A 17,538-nucleotide genomic window follows, 5' to 3' on the forward strand; every position below is an offset into this window, starting at 1 on the left:
AGACATTTCCACAAAGCCACGCCCCCGTTACATGAAGCCATGCCTCTTTTCAGGGGCTCCCCGCTCGTGGCATATTCAAAGTTGGGAGGTATGTTAACAGGTAATTAAAAATATTGAATTATAAACTGGGAGCACTGCAACATAAGGCTGTGCCTGCTGGCTCTGTAATTCTGACAAGTCTATTATTAATAATCAATATGACTGGGAAAACAAACACATACACATGAATTTGCACGTAGATCATTGTATTACCATTAGAGAGTAAAACAATGGTGATTTCAAAAACCATAAATGACTCATACCATTGTACAGTTAGGTACCTCTCAACCTAATTCATCTGCAGTGGTCTGATTTTATCACATATTTTCCAACTTGTCAACATATTAATTAATTTAATTTCTCAATCCAACCTAAGATAAATTAGTTGAAAACTATTATCACAATGCCAAAGTACATTTTGTGTCCTTACAAAATACTGTTAATTTATTACTACTTTATCCTGCTATCACGATTCTATTGCAATATCAGTGCCATGACAGCAAGACAGAAATGGGTATGAATAAAAACTAGAACCGGACAAAATCCTTGAAACACCGGACTGGCTCCATTCATCAATACAGGGTGCCTGTTTGGGGGTGCTGTCTGACATCTGTCACCAGGGGGAGGAGGAGGGAGGCTTTAATCTCCACTTCCCCATATCCCTGGTAAAAGCTATCACAGGCAATCCCCTGGAAATGACTGCCCTCTGAAAGTGAAATCCCCTGGATTGGACACTACAAGCTCCGGAATTTGATGTCTGGTCCGGCGTTCTGGTGTTTGGTCTGGTTCCGGGTTTTACTTAGTGCTGACAAATACTGTACCCATCTGAAAATATCTCACAGCTACATACTGTAACTCCCAACATGACCCTCTCCAGGAGGGACAGAATGCTCTGTTTCTGGACTTTCCTCTTAATTTAGGGATTACCATCACCTGTGCTGAAACACCTTTCTTAAACAGGTGATGGCAATCATAAATTAACATGGAAGTCCAGGAACAGAGCATTCTGTCCCTCCTGGAGAGGGTCATGTTGGGAGGTATGCGGTTAATGCAGTACATAGACATCTTTGAATGGCAGAGAGCTCACAGCAGGGGAACTGTAAATATACACACACACACACACACACACACACACACACACACGTGAATGCCTTTGGCAGTGTCAGAGACCTAGGCCTAGACAACTGCAAGAAGCAGCAACATCATAAAAGGTTTCCTAGGCTAAAACACAGAGCAGTGTCTCTCTCCAAATTATTCATTATCTGTGCTCTAGATTGCGTTCTGTGTTGTTATTGTGCAGCTCAGGCACTTTTCGTTATTTGTTTATATTTTTAGGTTACTTTGCATGCAAATACACATTAAAAAGCAACTTACCAATGTGTCTGACAGCAAAACCGCACTTTGCCCTTGTTTCGCGTGGTAAACTGGCAATGAGCAAGAAATATATAACTAATATTACTAGTATAACAGCTTGTTCAGCTTGTTCTGCTCATTGAACCACAACTTTATTCAGGATTACAGGATTATAGGCCAGCCCAGCAAAACTGATTTTGAGGGTGGAGAACTGATTTATTCCAGCAGTTTCAGTGAGCATCTGTTTTCTTGTGTAATCATGTGGGGGTATATTTTTGCAGACTGTCATGTCTGTGTAGTTGCTCATTTATGCAAACAGACATGAAGACCAGGAACTGAGATCAGTATGCTGCTTCAACTTTTACTTAACAGCAAATGAACATACGGTAAAGCAACACATTTTGCAGCACGTTGCAAAATAGCACTGAACAACAAAACAGTGGTGAAACATGGTACTGCAAGCATGAAATAGAAATGTAAAGTAGTGTGGGTTAAATTTACTAAAAGGGCCATTCTATTAAAGATGTATACTTCCCAACTGTCCCATTTACCACGGGAACGTCCCCGCGTCCTGCCCAGGGCCAGCAGTGTCCTGCGGCGGGGGCAGTTGGGAGTCCCCGCTACCAGCGGGTTGTCAGAGGTGAATAGACACTGTATGCACAGCGTCTATTCCACGCAGGCAGAGGGGCAGCAGTGGTGAACTGGGGGCGTAGCCTCACGCGAGTGATGCGATTTAAATGCCACGCCCCCTCTCTGTGAGGCCCCCAAAAATGTTGGGTGCACTAAGGTCCCTCTGAGCCACCAATGAAAATTGGGAGGTATGAAGATGGGATGTTGCCCATGACAACCAATCAGATTCTACTTCTTATTTATGTAACACTTTCTACAAGATAATAGAGAAAATCTTATTGGTTGCTATGAGCATCTTCAATATAACTCCCATCTTAGTAAATGCTTTATATGAAAATGGGTCTTTACATTATTTAACTGTTGCCATTACATTCTTCAGTTCTCCATGATAGCTACGTGCCCACACCGTCTAGTCTACAAACAAAATTTGCACTTACCACCTGAACTTTGAGACTGCTTCAGTTGCTCATCACGAATGAATCCACGAATATCTGGCTTGATCAAATCCAGTTGAGACCTCCCCAGGAACAGCATAGCTGGGGTTTGATTTGTTGTGGCATGAACCACATTCATGTGTGCAAACAAGAAATTGGACAGCTTATGCTGTAATGGGCCTTTGTCTGTGCGCATAGCGCGGAAAGCTAGTTTTAAGGTTTGTATGAAGCATTTAGCCAGTCCGTTTGTATATGGGTGATATGGGACAGAGGTAATTTGATGAATTCTATTTTTCTTCAGGAAAGTCTGAAACTTTTCAGCTGTAAACTGATGCCCGTTATCAATGACTGACTTCTCTAATATCCCTGTTCTGGCAAAAGATTCCTCAACACTTGCCCTTCTGTAGTAGAAGTAACTGTAAAAACTTGAGGCCATTTGGAACAAGGTTCCACCACCACCAGAAACATGGACCCTAGAAATGGTCCCTCACAGTCCACATGAATCCGTTGCCACTGAGTGGGTGGCCTCTAGCCATGCTGGAGCAGGCATATTTTGAACAGATTGGCACCCAGAACATTCTTCAACTGCTGATCCAATCCTGGACACCATACAATTCTTCTGGAAAATCCCTTCTTTTTTACCATGCCCAAATGGCCCACAAGAGTTCCTCTAAGACTTTGCATGCAGTTTGACAGGCATAATGATCTGCAACCCACAGAGGAGGTAGCCAGTATCAACTGCCAACTCACGCCTCTGAGGAAAGTAATGAGCCTGCTGCTGATGCACCTGTACAACCCACACTTTTTTTTTCTTGAAGCAAGGATGGGGTCTTGAGCAGTCTCACATCTGGTCATACTGGCAGTTATGGGAAGATATTGCACTTGCGTCATTATGAAAACATTCCATGAATCCTTTGTTGTCCGTGGCAATGGGGCAGCCTGTAAAGGCAACTGGGACAACCTGTCTGCATTAGCAAGTTGTGCAGTGTGCTTGAATTCTATAGTATAGCAATGTCCACCTAAAAACAGGGCCCAGTGCTGCATCTTTGCAGCCGCCATGGGAATACACTTCTGAGAGTTAAAGATGGACAAAAACAGTTGGTGGTCAATTATGAGTGTGAATTTCTTGCCATATAAATAATGATTTTTATAATTTTATGCCCCAAACCAGATTTAAGGCTTCTCTGCCCATGATGCAAAAGCTATTGGATGATCCTAAACATCTGGCATAGTATGTGATATGACAGCTCCAATACTGTAAGATGAGGCATCACAGGAAGTGAGGGGTTGTAATCGGGTAACACTGTGTCTGATGTATCCAAGTCCTTTGCCTTTGTTAAAGCATGCTGACTGTCAGGGGGAAATTTACTAAGATGTGAAATACACTTCACAGGTCATGTTGCTATGGGCAACCAATCCGATCCTGTCTACTATCTTCTAGAGGGTGGTAAATAAATAAGAAGTAGCTTCTGATTGGTTGCCCATAGCAACATGACCTGTGAAGTGTATTTCACATCTTGGTAAATTTCCCCCTCAGTGTCACCGGCAGTGTTTTTTGTGGATCCGGCTCCCTAACTGGGATTACTGGTAAATCCTTGGAAGGAGGTCTGAATGTAGCAGGTCGAATATACTTTCTGCTCATGCAGCTCCATCACGACGGTGAACTTGAACTCTGTAGGCCAGCCACAACTAGAATGACCAGAGAGGACGTAGGTAAAGGAATTCTGTAGCCAAAAGTTCAGTCTGCAAGTAAGCTAGAACTAAATGGGAATGGAGACCGATGCAGATGGAGAGTTGCTGAGTGAGAGCTGAGTTGAATCCTGGAATAGAATCGGAAGTGACAGGAATGCTGCAGAGAAACCGGAGTAGAAACCAGGAGTCTGGACCGGAGGCGGTGGGATTAGAGGGGTAGATTTATTATAGCGGCGCCTATCGCGCCGCTATAACAGTTCCTGCTTCGCCTCATTAGCGAGGCGAAGCAGGAGGGGACACCGACAAGATCTATTAAGATCTTGCCGCCGGAGTGGGGGAGCGCTAACTCCCCCCTCCGGCGATGTCCCTCCTGGAGACAGCTCATCAGTTAATACTGATGCGCCGTCTCCTTTCCCCCAGGCCGGCTCACTGCGCATGCGCGGGATCTCGCTAGTCTCGCGAGATCCCAGCGCAGCTCAGCACCAGCAGCAGGGACAGAGCTGTCCCTGCTGTTAGGTATAGGGCATCGCCGCCTGCAGCTGGCGAAGTCGACAGCTGCAGGCGGCGGAACGGTCAGCGATGCTGACCGTTCATAAATCTGGCAGGAGGCAGGGGCGCAGTGCAAAATATCACCCCTGCGCTATGCTTCCTGTCCCACACCGCCGGCGTTAGAGTAAACGCTTGGCGGGTGTGATAGATCAGGGGAAGCGCTATCCCCTGCTATAACGCACAGGGATAGCGCAGATTCCCCTGATCGCCATATAATAAATCTACCCCTGAATATGCATGTGTGGGGCTATCCAGCAATGACGTTCTGCAACCTTAAACATCAGGTGTCAGCCACAATCAAATCCTCATTCTATCATATAAGGAATATAGCCAGAATCAAGCACTTAATTCCCTCAGAAGACCTGCCTAAAGTCATACATGCATTTATATAACCACGGCTAGACTACTGCAATGCTCTCTACCTGGGTCTTCCAGCAAAAGAACTGCACCGCTTGCAGCTGATACAAAATGCAGCCGCCAGACTATTAACTAACCAGCCCCGCTCCTGCCACATAACTCCCATTTTCTACGCCCTTCACTGGCTACCTGTAAAATGGCGAATCGTTTTCAAGATTGGCTTACTCACTTTCAAGGCCCTACATGACCAGGGCCCAAGGTACCTGCAGCAGCTGATGATCCCTTACTGTCCTACTCGATTACTACGATCCACTGAAGAAGGACTACTAACAGTACCCAGAATTTTCCTGAATTCATCTGGGGGTCGAGCTTTCAACTATGTTGCACCAACTCTATGGAACTCTCTCCCTCGCACAGTGCGAGAAGCCCCCACTGCAGAATCCTTTAAAAATAGATTAAAAACATACTTATTTACTCAAGCATTTCACTGACATCTACTGTTAAGCTCGTTTTGTATTTTGAGCTGTAAAGACAATGGTAAAGCACTTTGAGTCCTATTGGGAGAAAAGTGCTATATAAATAGGTAATCGGTACATCTGTCAGAATGAACTTAGGTCTACAGTCATTAGGTCGACCCCATTAAGTCGACTGGCAGGAAGGTCGACCTGATTTAAGGTCGACATGGGCCAAGGTCGACAGGACTTAAGGTCGAATTTGCATAAAGGTCGACATGAAGGTCGACTGGTCATAAGGTCGACATGGGTTTTTCACTGTTTTTTTATCCAAATGTCGACACAGTCGACATGGACACAGTTGGCAATGAGAATCGGACCCTCGCTTCACTCGCAATGCATCGGGCACGGTGGCTCGCTTCACTCGCCACAGCTTTTATAACCTCCTCCACGCCCTAGTGGATGGTAGGGCATGAAATACCGCCTGTCGGCACATGTCGGCTCAAAAAACAGTGAAAACCCCATGTCGACCTTATGACCAGTCGACCTTCCTCATGTCGACCTTTATGCAAATTCGACCTTAAGTCATGTCGACCTTGGCCCATGTCGACCTTAAATCAGGTCGACCTTCCTGCCAGTCGACCTAGTGGGGTCGACCTAATGACTGTAGACCTAAGTTCATTCTAATAGATGACCGCTTCCCATTCCGGGATACTCCCAGCATTTTCTAGGCACGACTGAGTTATTCTTAACACTCCCACTAAACCCCTCTGGCCTACTTAATGTCAATCTCCTTGCATTTAGAAAAGGTTATAATAATAATAATAATAATAATAATAATGCTATTTATGGTCTACAGTCATTAGGTCGACCCCACTAGGTCGACTGGCAGAAAGGTCGACCTGTTTTAAGGTCGACATGGGCCAAGGTCGACATGACTTAAGGTCAAATTTACATAAAGGTCGACATGAGGAAGGTCGACTGGTCATAAGGTCGAAATGGGGTTTTTCACTGTTTTTTGAGCCGACATGTGCCGACAGGCGGTATTTCATGCCTTACCATCCACTAGGGCGTGGAGGAGGTTATAAAAGCTGTGGCGAGCGAAGTGAGCCACCGTGCCCGATGCATTGCGAGCGAAGCGAGCGATGCGAGGGTCCGATTCTCATTGCCAACTGTGTCCATGTCGACTGTGCGGACATTCGGATCAAAAAACAGTGAAAAACCCATGTCGACCTTATGACCAGTCGACCTTCCTCATGTCGACCTTTATGCAAATTCGACCTTAAGTCCTGTCGACCTTGGCCCATGTCAACCTTAAATCAGGTCGACCTTCCTGCCAGTCGACCTAATGGGGTCGACCTAATGACTGTAGACCTAAGTTCATTCTGACAGATGTACCGATTCCCCAGGAATATGCTAGGTGTGCCTGAGCATTTTCTAGGAGTGTTTGTGACCTCAGCTTCAGGAAAAATTTGCCTCCGCCTGTAATGACTTGTGGCAAATGTAAAAATCATTCCATGTGAGCCTGTTACAATGGCTTGTGGACATCCATAGACACAGCAGTTACATTAATATTAAAGGTGGGATTTCACTCTAGCAGGACGGTGGCTTAACTGCCGCTGCAAATTGGTGGCAAAGTATTCTGGTCTGAATCAGGCTAATGGCACTGTAAGCATAAACCGCAATGTAAAGCTGTGTGAATATGACATACCGTAGCCAGATTGCAATAACCAACACAGACCATACATTTTCACTTTACAATTTAGCCCTTTGCAAACCAAACTTTTGTTATTTATACTGCCTGAATATAGCTTTGTATCTTCTTATTGATCTGTGCTATGAAAAAAATACTGACAAGAGACTCACTTGTATAGATGCAGAACAATGGTGCATTGGTTCGATGGCCACTAGCATGTTCACTGCAAACACCTCTGTGAATCACACTCAGGGAGGGTTCCCTCCCTCCCCATGCAAACACCTCCGTCCCCATGCAAACATCCAGCATTTTATGGGCATCCCCATGAAAACACTGGGTGTTCTCCTGGGAACGCAGGCGGGACAATGCTTGCTCAGGGCCGGCGGCTGATGTCACATGACAGTGCCCACCTCATTTTCGGCAATCTCCGGCAGAAATATAACTGGGGGACCATCAAATGATTTGTCTCCCTTTCACCCACATGCGTGGGTTGTGTTCTCATACATCGCCACGCATGCTAGCGAGGGGAATGCGGGAGGCAGCGGGAGGCCGGGTGGCACCAACCTGTTCGCTAGGCTGGTAGTATTGGCAGCCTAGCGAGCAGGTATGAATCAGGCCCTTAATTTTGAATTGAAAGGATAATTGAAGACTGCTACTAAATAAAACATTATTTTTATTTACTCGTTTCAACTACATTCAAATGCAAATATATAACAAAGAGACCGTAATAGCAGGCACAGTAGGATTGCAGAGTACATTGTGCATATCACCAATCATAGTGCAAAGAGTTCACAACAATAAATACTAAAATGGATATAGCTTCCACAGATAGGGGAGGATTGGCCATCGGGTTCACAGGGAAGATTCCCTGTGGGCCAAAGTACCTCTGACATGTGGCCCTGTAGGACACACTGCCCACCACACTAATTACACAGTGTTTTATCCTTTCAGTTATTCCATCTCTGTAGTCATCCAGTGATGTCAGACACTTCTACAAACATTTTGCCGGGCCACTTTTAATTCAAGTCCTCTAGCCTCTGTTAGGGCAGTGGTTCCCAACCTGGGGTACTAGTACCCCTGGGGGTACTCTGCAGACCAGTTGGGGGTACTTGAAAATAATATTGGTAATGGCGGACGATGAAAAAGGTCTTTTCATGGCTGAAGAAGACCCATTGCCATGGAGACAAACCATGTTGTGTCATGTCAGCAATCCACTAGGAGCTTCCCATGCTGCCCTCAGACATCAGCAGTCATCTGCCCAGCACTGACAAAGGTGGAGGAAGCAGCGGCATTAATCCTACCGGTGTTAGTGGGAATCCTGGAGAAAGTACACAACCAGTGTCTAGACACAGAAGGGCATGATTCCTTGCTGTATACTACTCCTCCGCTCCTCCTTAATATAAGGACATGCATAAGGATCCGCATACCGCTAAGTACTGTCCATATTTCAAAATGAGAGGATGGGGTACTTATCAATGAAAAGCCAAATCAAGGGGCACGGGAGAGAAAAAAGGTTGGGAACCACGGTGTTAGGGGATAGCAGCATGCCCAGCGCTACCCGGAAGTGCGGATTCCAGAATCGGTGGGTGCTCTGAGCAGCAACCCCCTGACAACAAGCATGTAACACCCCCCGGCAACAAGCATGTAACACCCCCCGGCAACAAGCATGTAACACCCCCCGACAACAAGCATGTAACCCCTGACATTAAGTAAAAAAAATCCCTGTCAACAAGCATGTAATCCCAGCCAACCAACATATGTAACCCCTGGAAATGAGCATGTGACCCCTGGCAACAACATGTAACCCTTGGCAACAAGCAAGAAACCCCTGGCAATGAGTACATAACTGCTGGCAGCGAGCACATGACCCTGGCAACAAGCATGTAACCCCTGGCATTAAGCACTTAACCCGTGGTGATGAAGAAGAAATGAATGGCATTGGCACAAAACCCCTGACAACGAACATCATGTATCCCCTAGCAATGAGCACATAAACCTACAGTAGGTAAAAAAATTAGAATTAATGCGGGGGGGGGGGGGGGGGGGGGCACTTCTGTGTTAGCCTAGGACAGCTGGAATCCTTAATTAAGCACTGGATAGAACACTGTCTGCAGGCATAATGTGTCACAGGTATTAAGCCTACTTCCAAAAGACCTAGATTCAGACTTGTGCACAATGCTGATGTTGACGCAGCTGAGTGATTATTGGTAGACTGTGTGTGCACCAAGGTACCTATTGATGCCGGCTGCAATCAGGGGTGTCGATTATTAGGTAGGCCGTGTCTAGCTAGACAGTCAATAGGTCTACCCCAAAAGGTTGACATGTAATAGGTCAACAGGGTAAAAGTGTCCACATAGAAAAGGACAACATGGTCAAAATGTTGACAGTCAAACTGTCAACAATAAAAAGGTAAACATATGAAAAGGTCAACATGAGTTTATCAAAAAATGTCAGTGTTAATGTTGGGAACTGTCAACATGAACCCCCAGTTAGTGCAACGTGTACCCTTGCTGCATTCAGCACACTATTTTATTCTCCCTCCGTACCGACATGGATGGTGAGTAAGAGCAAGCCAATTTAAAAAACTCATGAATAACTCATGTCAAACTTTTCATGTGTCTGACTTTTTCTTGTTGATCTTTTGACCCTATCAACCTTTTGACCATGTTGACCTATTGGATGGCAACCTTTGTCTTGTTCACCTTTTTATCCAATCAACCTATTACATGTCAACCTTTATGGGGTAGACCTGTCTGTCTCGACCAGCCCTGACCAACCTGTGGCTCTCCAGATGTTGTGAAACTGAAAAATGGTTTGGAGTTTATAAAGTATAATTTGTCATAAACAAAGTTCATATTTCCCTTAAAGCAATGTAGAGCAGGGTTGCCGAGTTTGTTATTCTCCTCTCCGGGAGAAGCCCGGAGAGGAGAGTTTCAGCAGCCGCTCAGGGGGCGGGGCTTAAGCGTGACATCACTAAGCCCCGCCCCATGATGCTAAACTAGTAAATTTACGGATCTCCGTGGAGGGGGCGTGGCTAAAACGACGCGATTGTGTCATTTTAGCTCCGCCCCCTCTTCTGAGACCCGAGGATTGCGGCATTTTAATGCCGCGATCCAGGGGACAGCGGGGGTGCCCCCTGAATCCGGGAGGGTTGCCCACCCTTCCGGGGGACGGGAGAGGGGACCCGATTTTCGGGAGACTCCCGGAAATTCCGGGAGGGTCGGCAACCCTGATGTAGAGGTTGAGCAGTGCTGCAGCCACCAAAGCTATAACCAGGCAAGTCAACTTTTTGAGAATGGGGAGAGGGGCTCTGCCTATTTTGTCAATTCCAGGCTCCACAATTTCTGATGGCAGTCATGGGGAGGAGGCCCCACGCTGGTATTTTGCCAAGGGCCTCATGAAGTCTAAGCGCCAGATGTATCAAGCTGCAAAAAGCGATGAAACAGAGAGTGATAAACAACTAGCCAATCAGCTTTGAAGTGTCATGTTACAGGCTGGGTTTGAAAAATGACAGGTAGGAGCTGATTTATCTCTTTTTGAAGCTTGATACATCTGGCAATAAATCAGCCTCTGAGTTATGCATACAGTATGTGCCAGTAGGAACGTCTCAGACAGGCTGAGTACTATTAGTTTGTTGAATCCAAATAGAGTAGTACAGTATGGGCCAAATGTAATAGGGTGAGATTTTCAGAAAGTGAGAGATTTTGGGAGAGTTTTCCCATGTTTTTTAAAGCAGCAATCAATTACATGGCAAAATCAACCTGGTTTTGCTGTGTAATTGATTGCTCCTTTAAAAAAAAGGGGAAAACTCTCCCAAAATCTCTCACTTTCTGAAACCTCACATTATTACATTTGGCCCTATGTATCACCATATAACCATGCATTTTTAACTGTTATTTTAAAGCTGTAACCAGGACAAACTTGATGGCAAACTTTACTCAAAAACAAAAATTTAAATTAAACAGCATAAAATTAACTCTGCACATACATGGTTTCAGTTGTGAGAAGCAGGTGCCTAGCACCATATGACTCCCATATATCACATGGTTTTCCTTATCAAGATATTTATGATTCCTGTATAAGGCATTGTCATGTAATTTCCTTGTAAAAAAACATATATAGCTAATGACCTCTATGTGATAAGCAAAAATAGCAACAGATGAGTAATACAAATCCTGCACTGGGACATGTCCTTGACAGCTAGTCATACATTTTACCACAGTATTACTTTATCTGCTCCTTTATCATGACACAGGACACCAGGAAGACAATTTATACGTGCGGTTGAGAAATACAAAGGAAATATTGATACCATTGAAGATATACAATGCAATATAAAGGAGGATTGCCCGATGACTGATGATCAATATGCAGGCATGGCAATATGGAAACGGGTGTGGTATGGGACTCCTACAGTCGGGATCCCGACAGTCATTATCCCGACGTCGGGATCCCGACTGCCCGGAGTCAGACAGCATGGCGAGCGCAAAAAATCCCCTTGCGGGCACGGTGGCTCGCTCCGCGAGCCACCTATTCTATTCTCCCCCTATGGGGGTCGTGGACCCCCACGAGGGAAAATGGCGGGTGTCCGTCGGGCACCCGGCTGTCGGCATTTTGACAGTTGGGATCCCAATGTCGGGTAAATGACTGTCGGGATCCCGACTGTCGGGAACCCGTCCGGCACCCTATGGAAACATAGTGAAGAGCATGGCAGGAAGTATCTGCCACAGATTATGCATTCGCAGTACCTCTGGTAAAGGTATCAGTAAATAAATCGAGGGCTGAAACCCCAAATGGAAAGGTGCAGAAGTCAGTTACGCAGAATGAACCAGTAAAAGTTGCAGAGACAGGCTTGGGAAACAAAGAGGATCAATAGCACAACTTAGAAACTGGATTAATAACTGCAAATAGGCAATGCCTGGGAATATGTAATACGGAGGAGGAGAGGCATAACTATAAATTTTGCTCCCCCCTGCCAAAAAGTTTGTGGCGCCCCCGGGCTCCTCTCCAGCGTGTTTCCCCAGCATGTGGGAAGAGAGACCAGCAGACACTGCTGCTTCCCTTGGCTCCAACAAATCCCAGGCCACCCTAGCACGCCCATCTGCCCACCCATCCTGTACACATTAGCCAATAGCCAGCTCTGTGTACAGTCTATTGAATCAGTGGGGGGATTTGTCGTCTCTACCATTGACCGCACCCGTGCTGCGGCTGACTCGCCTCCAGTGCTCAGCCAGTGGGCAGCGGCAGCAGCTTGTCAGTGTGTTGAGCAGGTGCCGGTGCCCACACAGACCCCACTGCCGCTTGCTCAAGCGGCAGCTGGGGCTGCCTTACACCACTGCAGAGGAGTGATAGTATCAACACTAAGCCAAGCAGTCAGATTCAGAATCAATAATAGCCAAGGCTAATAATTAGAACAAGGGGCCAAATGTAATAGGGTGAGAGTTTCAGAAAGTGAGAGATTTTGGGAGAGTTTTCCCATGTTTTTTAAAGCAGCAATCAATTACATGGCAAAATCAACCTGGTTTTGCAGTGTAATTGATTGCTGCTTTAAAAAAAGGGGGAAAACTCCCCAAATCTCTCACTTTCTGAAACTTTCAAACTATTACATTTGGCCCCAGATGTCACCAAAACCCCAAACCAGTAATCATTTCCAGAAGTCACCAAAATCCAAAACCAATAGTTAGAGCCAGAAGTCAAGAGAATCTAAAGCTAGTCATCAGTTCCAGAAGTCAGTTGACCGCCATCTTCTCCAAAAGAACACATGCAAAGCTAAGACATCTCAGAGTGTCTTAGTTTTCTCATGTACCTTCCACATCGTAGGCTGCGAATGGATGTTTAAGCAAAACATCCATTCCCAGCTGTGTGTCCAAATTCAGGCTGGGAATGGGGGGGGGGGAGGGGTCGCAGCGCTGCAAACCCTACAGTGCTGTGTCAACCAGAATAACCCCCTTTATCTCTACTATAACTAGGGTTGCCACCTCATCCCTTTAAAACTGGAGACATATTAATTACACAGGTTCTCTGGCTGATTAAAAAGATACAGTTGGAATGAAGTCTGATGGCTGTTTTAAAAAAAAAACTGTTGAAATTGAGTCTTGAAGTGAGCCAGCTACAGAACCTGTGTAATGTATATGTCTCCAGTTTTAAAGGGATGAGGTGGCTACCCTAACTGCTGTATAACCCAAGCATGAGAAGGTGCAAGGAAGAGGCAAGGTTAGAGGCTTACAATAGAAGATCATCCACAAAGGCACCTACTATACTTAATAGAACAAATTCACTAGATTTCATCACTGTCTGTATGAAACTGTATCATTTTTTGGGGGGAAATCTAGGCAAAAAAAGGGATACTGTATTTGTAAAAACTTACCATACAGATCCCTTTCTATGAGTCCATCCTAGTGGTACAACTAACCATGGGATGTAGTGCTGCATCCCAGAAGACCTCAGTACAACTTCAAAAGAGACCACTAGGAAACATTACTCAGTACAACACCTGAACATATGAACATGCCCAATAAACATGAACTTTAACCATGAACAGTATAAAATCAGTATAATTACTTACTGAGTGCAAAGGGAGGGAGCACCGCGCCACCAGGATGGACTGGTGGCACAGCTAACCATCGAATGATCAAGATCCTGTCCTTTGGGAGGGTGTGCTCAGGTCCGCAGCATGTAAAAGTGCTCACCCAAAAGAACCATCCTCAGATGCAAACTCATGAAAACAGTAGAATTTGGTAAATGTGTGAACAGTGGACCAGGTAGCAGCCTTGCACAGGTGCTCCGCCAAAGCCCCATGACACACAGCTCAGGAAGAACCACTCTACCGACTTTTGTATAGGCAAATAAAATCACGACCTCAACCAACGAGCAATTGTCTGCTTCGAGGATGTCTGCTTATGAGCACCATATTACCCCAGCAAAGAATCAGTCTTGCTAAAGGAAGCAACCCTACCAAGGTAAACCCTTAGGGCCCGAACCATATCCAAATGCAACAGGTGGTCCCTATTTTAACCTCCAGCAGCATTCAGATAAAATGAAAACACAACCTTCAGGCAGAAAAGAAGGAACAGTTCTTAGAATAGCTCTATCATCATGCAAAACTAAGAATGGTGGCTTGCAAGACAATGGCCCAAACTCCAAAACACTTATAGCGAAAGCAATAGCCAGAAGAACAAGCTTTCAAGTGAGACATTTTAAGTCCACTGAATGCTCTGGCTTAAACAGAGCATGTTGCAATACAGAAAGAACCAAGGACAAGTCCCACGGAGCCACCGGAGTATGTTAAAGGAAGGTGGATACACACCATGCCCTGCAAAAATGTCTGTACCTCCGGTAAAAGAGACACGTTTCTGAAAGAAAACAGGCAAGGCCGAAATCTGAAACTTCAAAGTTTTAAGACTCAAACCCGCTGTAAGGCCATCCTGAAGAAACTCCAGTCCTCTAGACAGTTTAAAACGGGAAGTATGAACTTTCTGACACTCACAACACTGAATATATTTCTTCCACACCCTATGGTAGAAGAAACAGTCATTCGAGCCTGTAACATAGGGGTTTATTCTAGTTCATTCTTTCTGACAAAATCCTTCTTAGATGGACAAAACCATGTGCACTGCAGGGGGGCAGATGTAACATGTGCAGAGAGAATTAGATTTGGGTGAGTTATTTTGTTTCTGTGCAGGGAAAATACTGACTGCATGATTTTACACTTCAATATAGATCTCACTTTGAAGAAAACCCCCACCCAAATCTAATTCTCTCTGTACAAGTTACATCTGCCCCACCTGCAGTGCACATGGTTTTGTCCATCTAAGAAGGATTTTGTCAGAAAGAATGGACTAGAATAACCCCCATAGTCTGGATGACGGCCTCTGAAAACCCCCTCTTTCTTAACAAGGAGGCCTCAAAAGCCATGCTGTCAAAGCCAACTGAGCGAGGTCTTGATGCAGAAACGGACCCTGTCATAATAAGTCTGGTCTCAGAGGAAAACACCAGCGCAGTGCTGCTGACAACATGAGAATGTCTGAGTACCAAGCCCTCCAAGGCCATTCTGGACTGACAAAGATAACTGGAGACTTCTTTACCTTTAACCGTTTTAGCACTCAGCCTGAACACTCAGGGAACAGTCATGGCATACACTGCCCAAGCCCTGGGATCTCTGTCTCTGGAACAGAACTGAGGAACCTGACAATTCTTCCAGAAAGCCATCAGATTCACCTCCGGCAACCCCCAGTCCTGCTGAAAATATCTGCCTCTACATTCCAGATCCCTGGAATGAAAATGACAGACAGAGCCGGCACTTGGGCTTTCACCCACCTCAGGATCTGGGACACCTCGAGCATTGCTGCCCAGCTGTGAGCAGGGGCGTAGCTAGGGTGGAGCCGATGGAGCACAAGCTCCAGGCGCAGATCTGTCACCAGGCGCCGGAGCCATGCTCTCTGCCGCCGGCTCCCATGCTCCCCGCTGTGCCCGTCAGAGACAGAGCCTCCTGCTGCCGCACGCGCACCCACCCCCCTTTTTAGCTCCTCTCCCTTCCCGTGTGACCTGTAGTCCCCCATTAGATTCGTATAACAGTATACCATTTTGATGGAGCGCTGGGCCAGACGCTGCTGCAGCCAGAAACACCTTACAGCCGGAAGGCTCTCTCCCTGCCTTCCGGCTGTCAGTATGTGGCTGCCGCTCATAGGGGGGGGGGGGGGGAAATGGCTGTTAGTATGCGGCTGCCGCTCATAGGAGTGCGCACGGGGGAGGGGGCGTGACGGGCACCCCCTCACACTTGCGGCCACCTTGCGCCTGACCTAGCCCTCCAGAATTGCGGGTGCGCCGTGCGTCCTATGACATCACACAGCCCCGCGCCGGAGGACCCACTCACACTGCAAGTGCACTCTGCCAGCTTTACTACAGGAAGGAGGGACCGCTGGCGCAACACCGTCCAGCCTGAGCTCAGCAGCCACTACCTACATAGTGCCCCTGCTTTCCTGCCTGCTTGGTGCCGGAATGACTTTACTCCATCCCTTTGGCCTCCCCTCTCCAAACTGGTAGCTAACTAACCATGATGTGCTGAATTATTATCTTTGTTTTTGTGGGGGACTTATGTGCTATATTGTATGTGGGGTAGGGGAGCCCTTTGGGCTGTATCATTATCTGTGTGGGAGAGAACCTATGTGCTGTATTATCTAGGGAGAGGGTTATTTGCTGCATTATTCTCTGGGGGTCCTATTGTCTGTGTATTACTATCTGTGGGGGGGATCTATGGTATGTGCTCTATTATTGGGTGGGGGACTTATGTGCTGTATTTGACGGTATGTGCTATATTCATTTCTAGGGGGCATATAGTGTAAGGCCCATTACAGAATAGTTAAGTGGCATTACGTGTGTAGCGTATAGTGCAAGGCGCAGTACGGTGTGTAGCGTATAGTGTAAGTTGCATTACGGTGTGTGCCATATAGTGGAAGGTGCATTACGGTGTGTGGCGCGCAGTGTAAGTGGCATTACGGTGCGTGGGGCATTTAGTGTAAGATGCATGACGGTGTGCTGTATAGTGTAAGGGCCAATATGGCATGGAATATAGTGAAGGGTGCATAAATGGGGGGGCGCGCAAAACATGCCCTTGCTCCGGGCACCGTGGCACCTAGCTACACCACTGGCTGTGAGTCCCTTCCTGTTGATTCACATACGCCACCGCAGTGGCATTGTCGGACTGAATCCGAACCGGCAAACCTGTCAAAACCTCTTCTGCCTCCTGAAGAGCCCTCAGTATTGTACCAGTACATTGATTGGAAGAACAGTCTCTGCTGTTAACCAGAGACCATGAAGCCTGAGATGCATGGTTACTGCACCCCAACCCATGAGACTAGCAGGATAGTGTTCAAATTCAGCCACCACTGTTTTGTCTCTACCAATAATCATTGTAAGAACTGATCTCCTTCCCAAATGGGAATGTGTAAATAGGCATCTTGTATGTCTATAGACGCCAGGAACTCACCCAGTTCCATACTCTGAATGACCAACCTCAGACTCTCCATCCTGAAGTGATCCATTACAGATGTTTGTTGAGGGACTTTAGGTTTAAAATGGGTCTGAAAGACCCGTCTGGCTTGGGAACCAAAAAGAGGATTGAATAAAATCCTCTTTTTCATTCCTCTAATGGCACTGAAACCACCACTCCATTCTGCACAAGCAAATACATGTCCCTCAGGAGAGCCAGTCTCATCTGACGATCTCTGGGTAGAGTAGTGGGGAGGAAGCAGCATCTCTGGGCCACGCCCATGAGATTTATCCTGTAACCTTCTGACACCACTCCTCTTATCCAAAGTGGACTGGAACCAGCCAGTTC

The 17,538-nt window shown here is 46.3% G+C and overlaps 1 protein-coding gene across 1 annotated transcript in view; it reads right to left on the reverse strand.

Moving 5' to 3' along the window:
• LOC146064496 (glutathione hydrolase-like YwrD proenzyme) overlaps window positions 1-1,751 on the reverse strand; it is a 71,997-nt gene extending 70,246 nt beyond the window's left edge. The window contains exon 1 of the mRNA XM_083178035.1: window positions 1,414-1,751. The gene's annotated coding sequence lies outside the window, so the exon portion shown is untranslated. The remainder of the gene's footprint in view (window positions 1-1,413) is intronic.
• Between the last annotated feature and the right edge of the window lie 15,787 nt (window positions 1,752-17,538).

The sequence above is a fragment of the Crinia signifera genome, chromosome 3 (genome assembly GCF_055691185.1).
Source record: "Crinia signifera chromosome 3, ASM5569118v1, whole genome shotgun sequence".
In the NCBI taxonomy this organism is placed as follows: domain Eukaryota; kingdom Metazoa; phylum Chordata; class Amphibia; order Anura; family Myobatrachidae; genus Crinia; species Crinia signifera.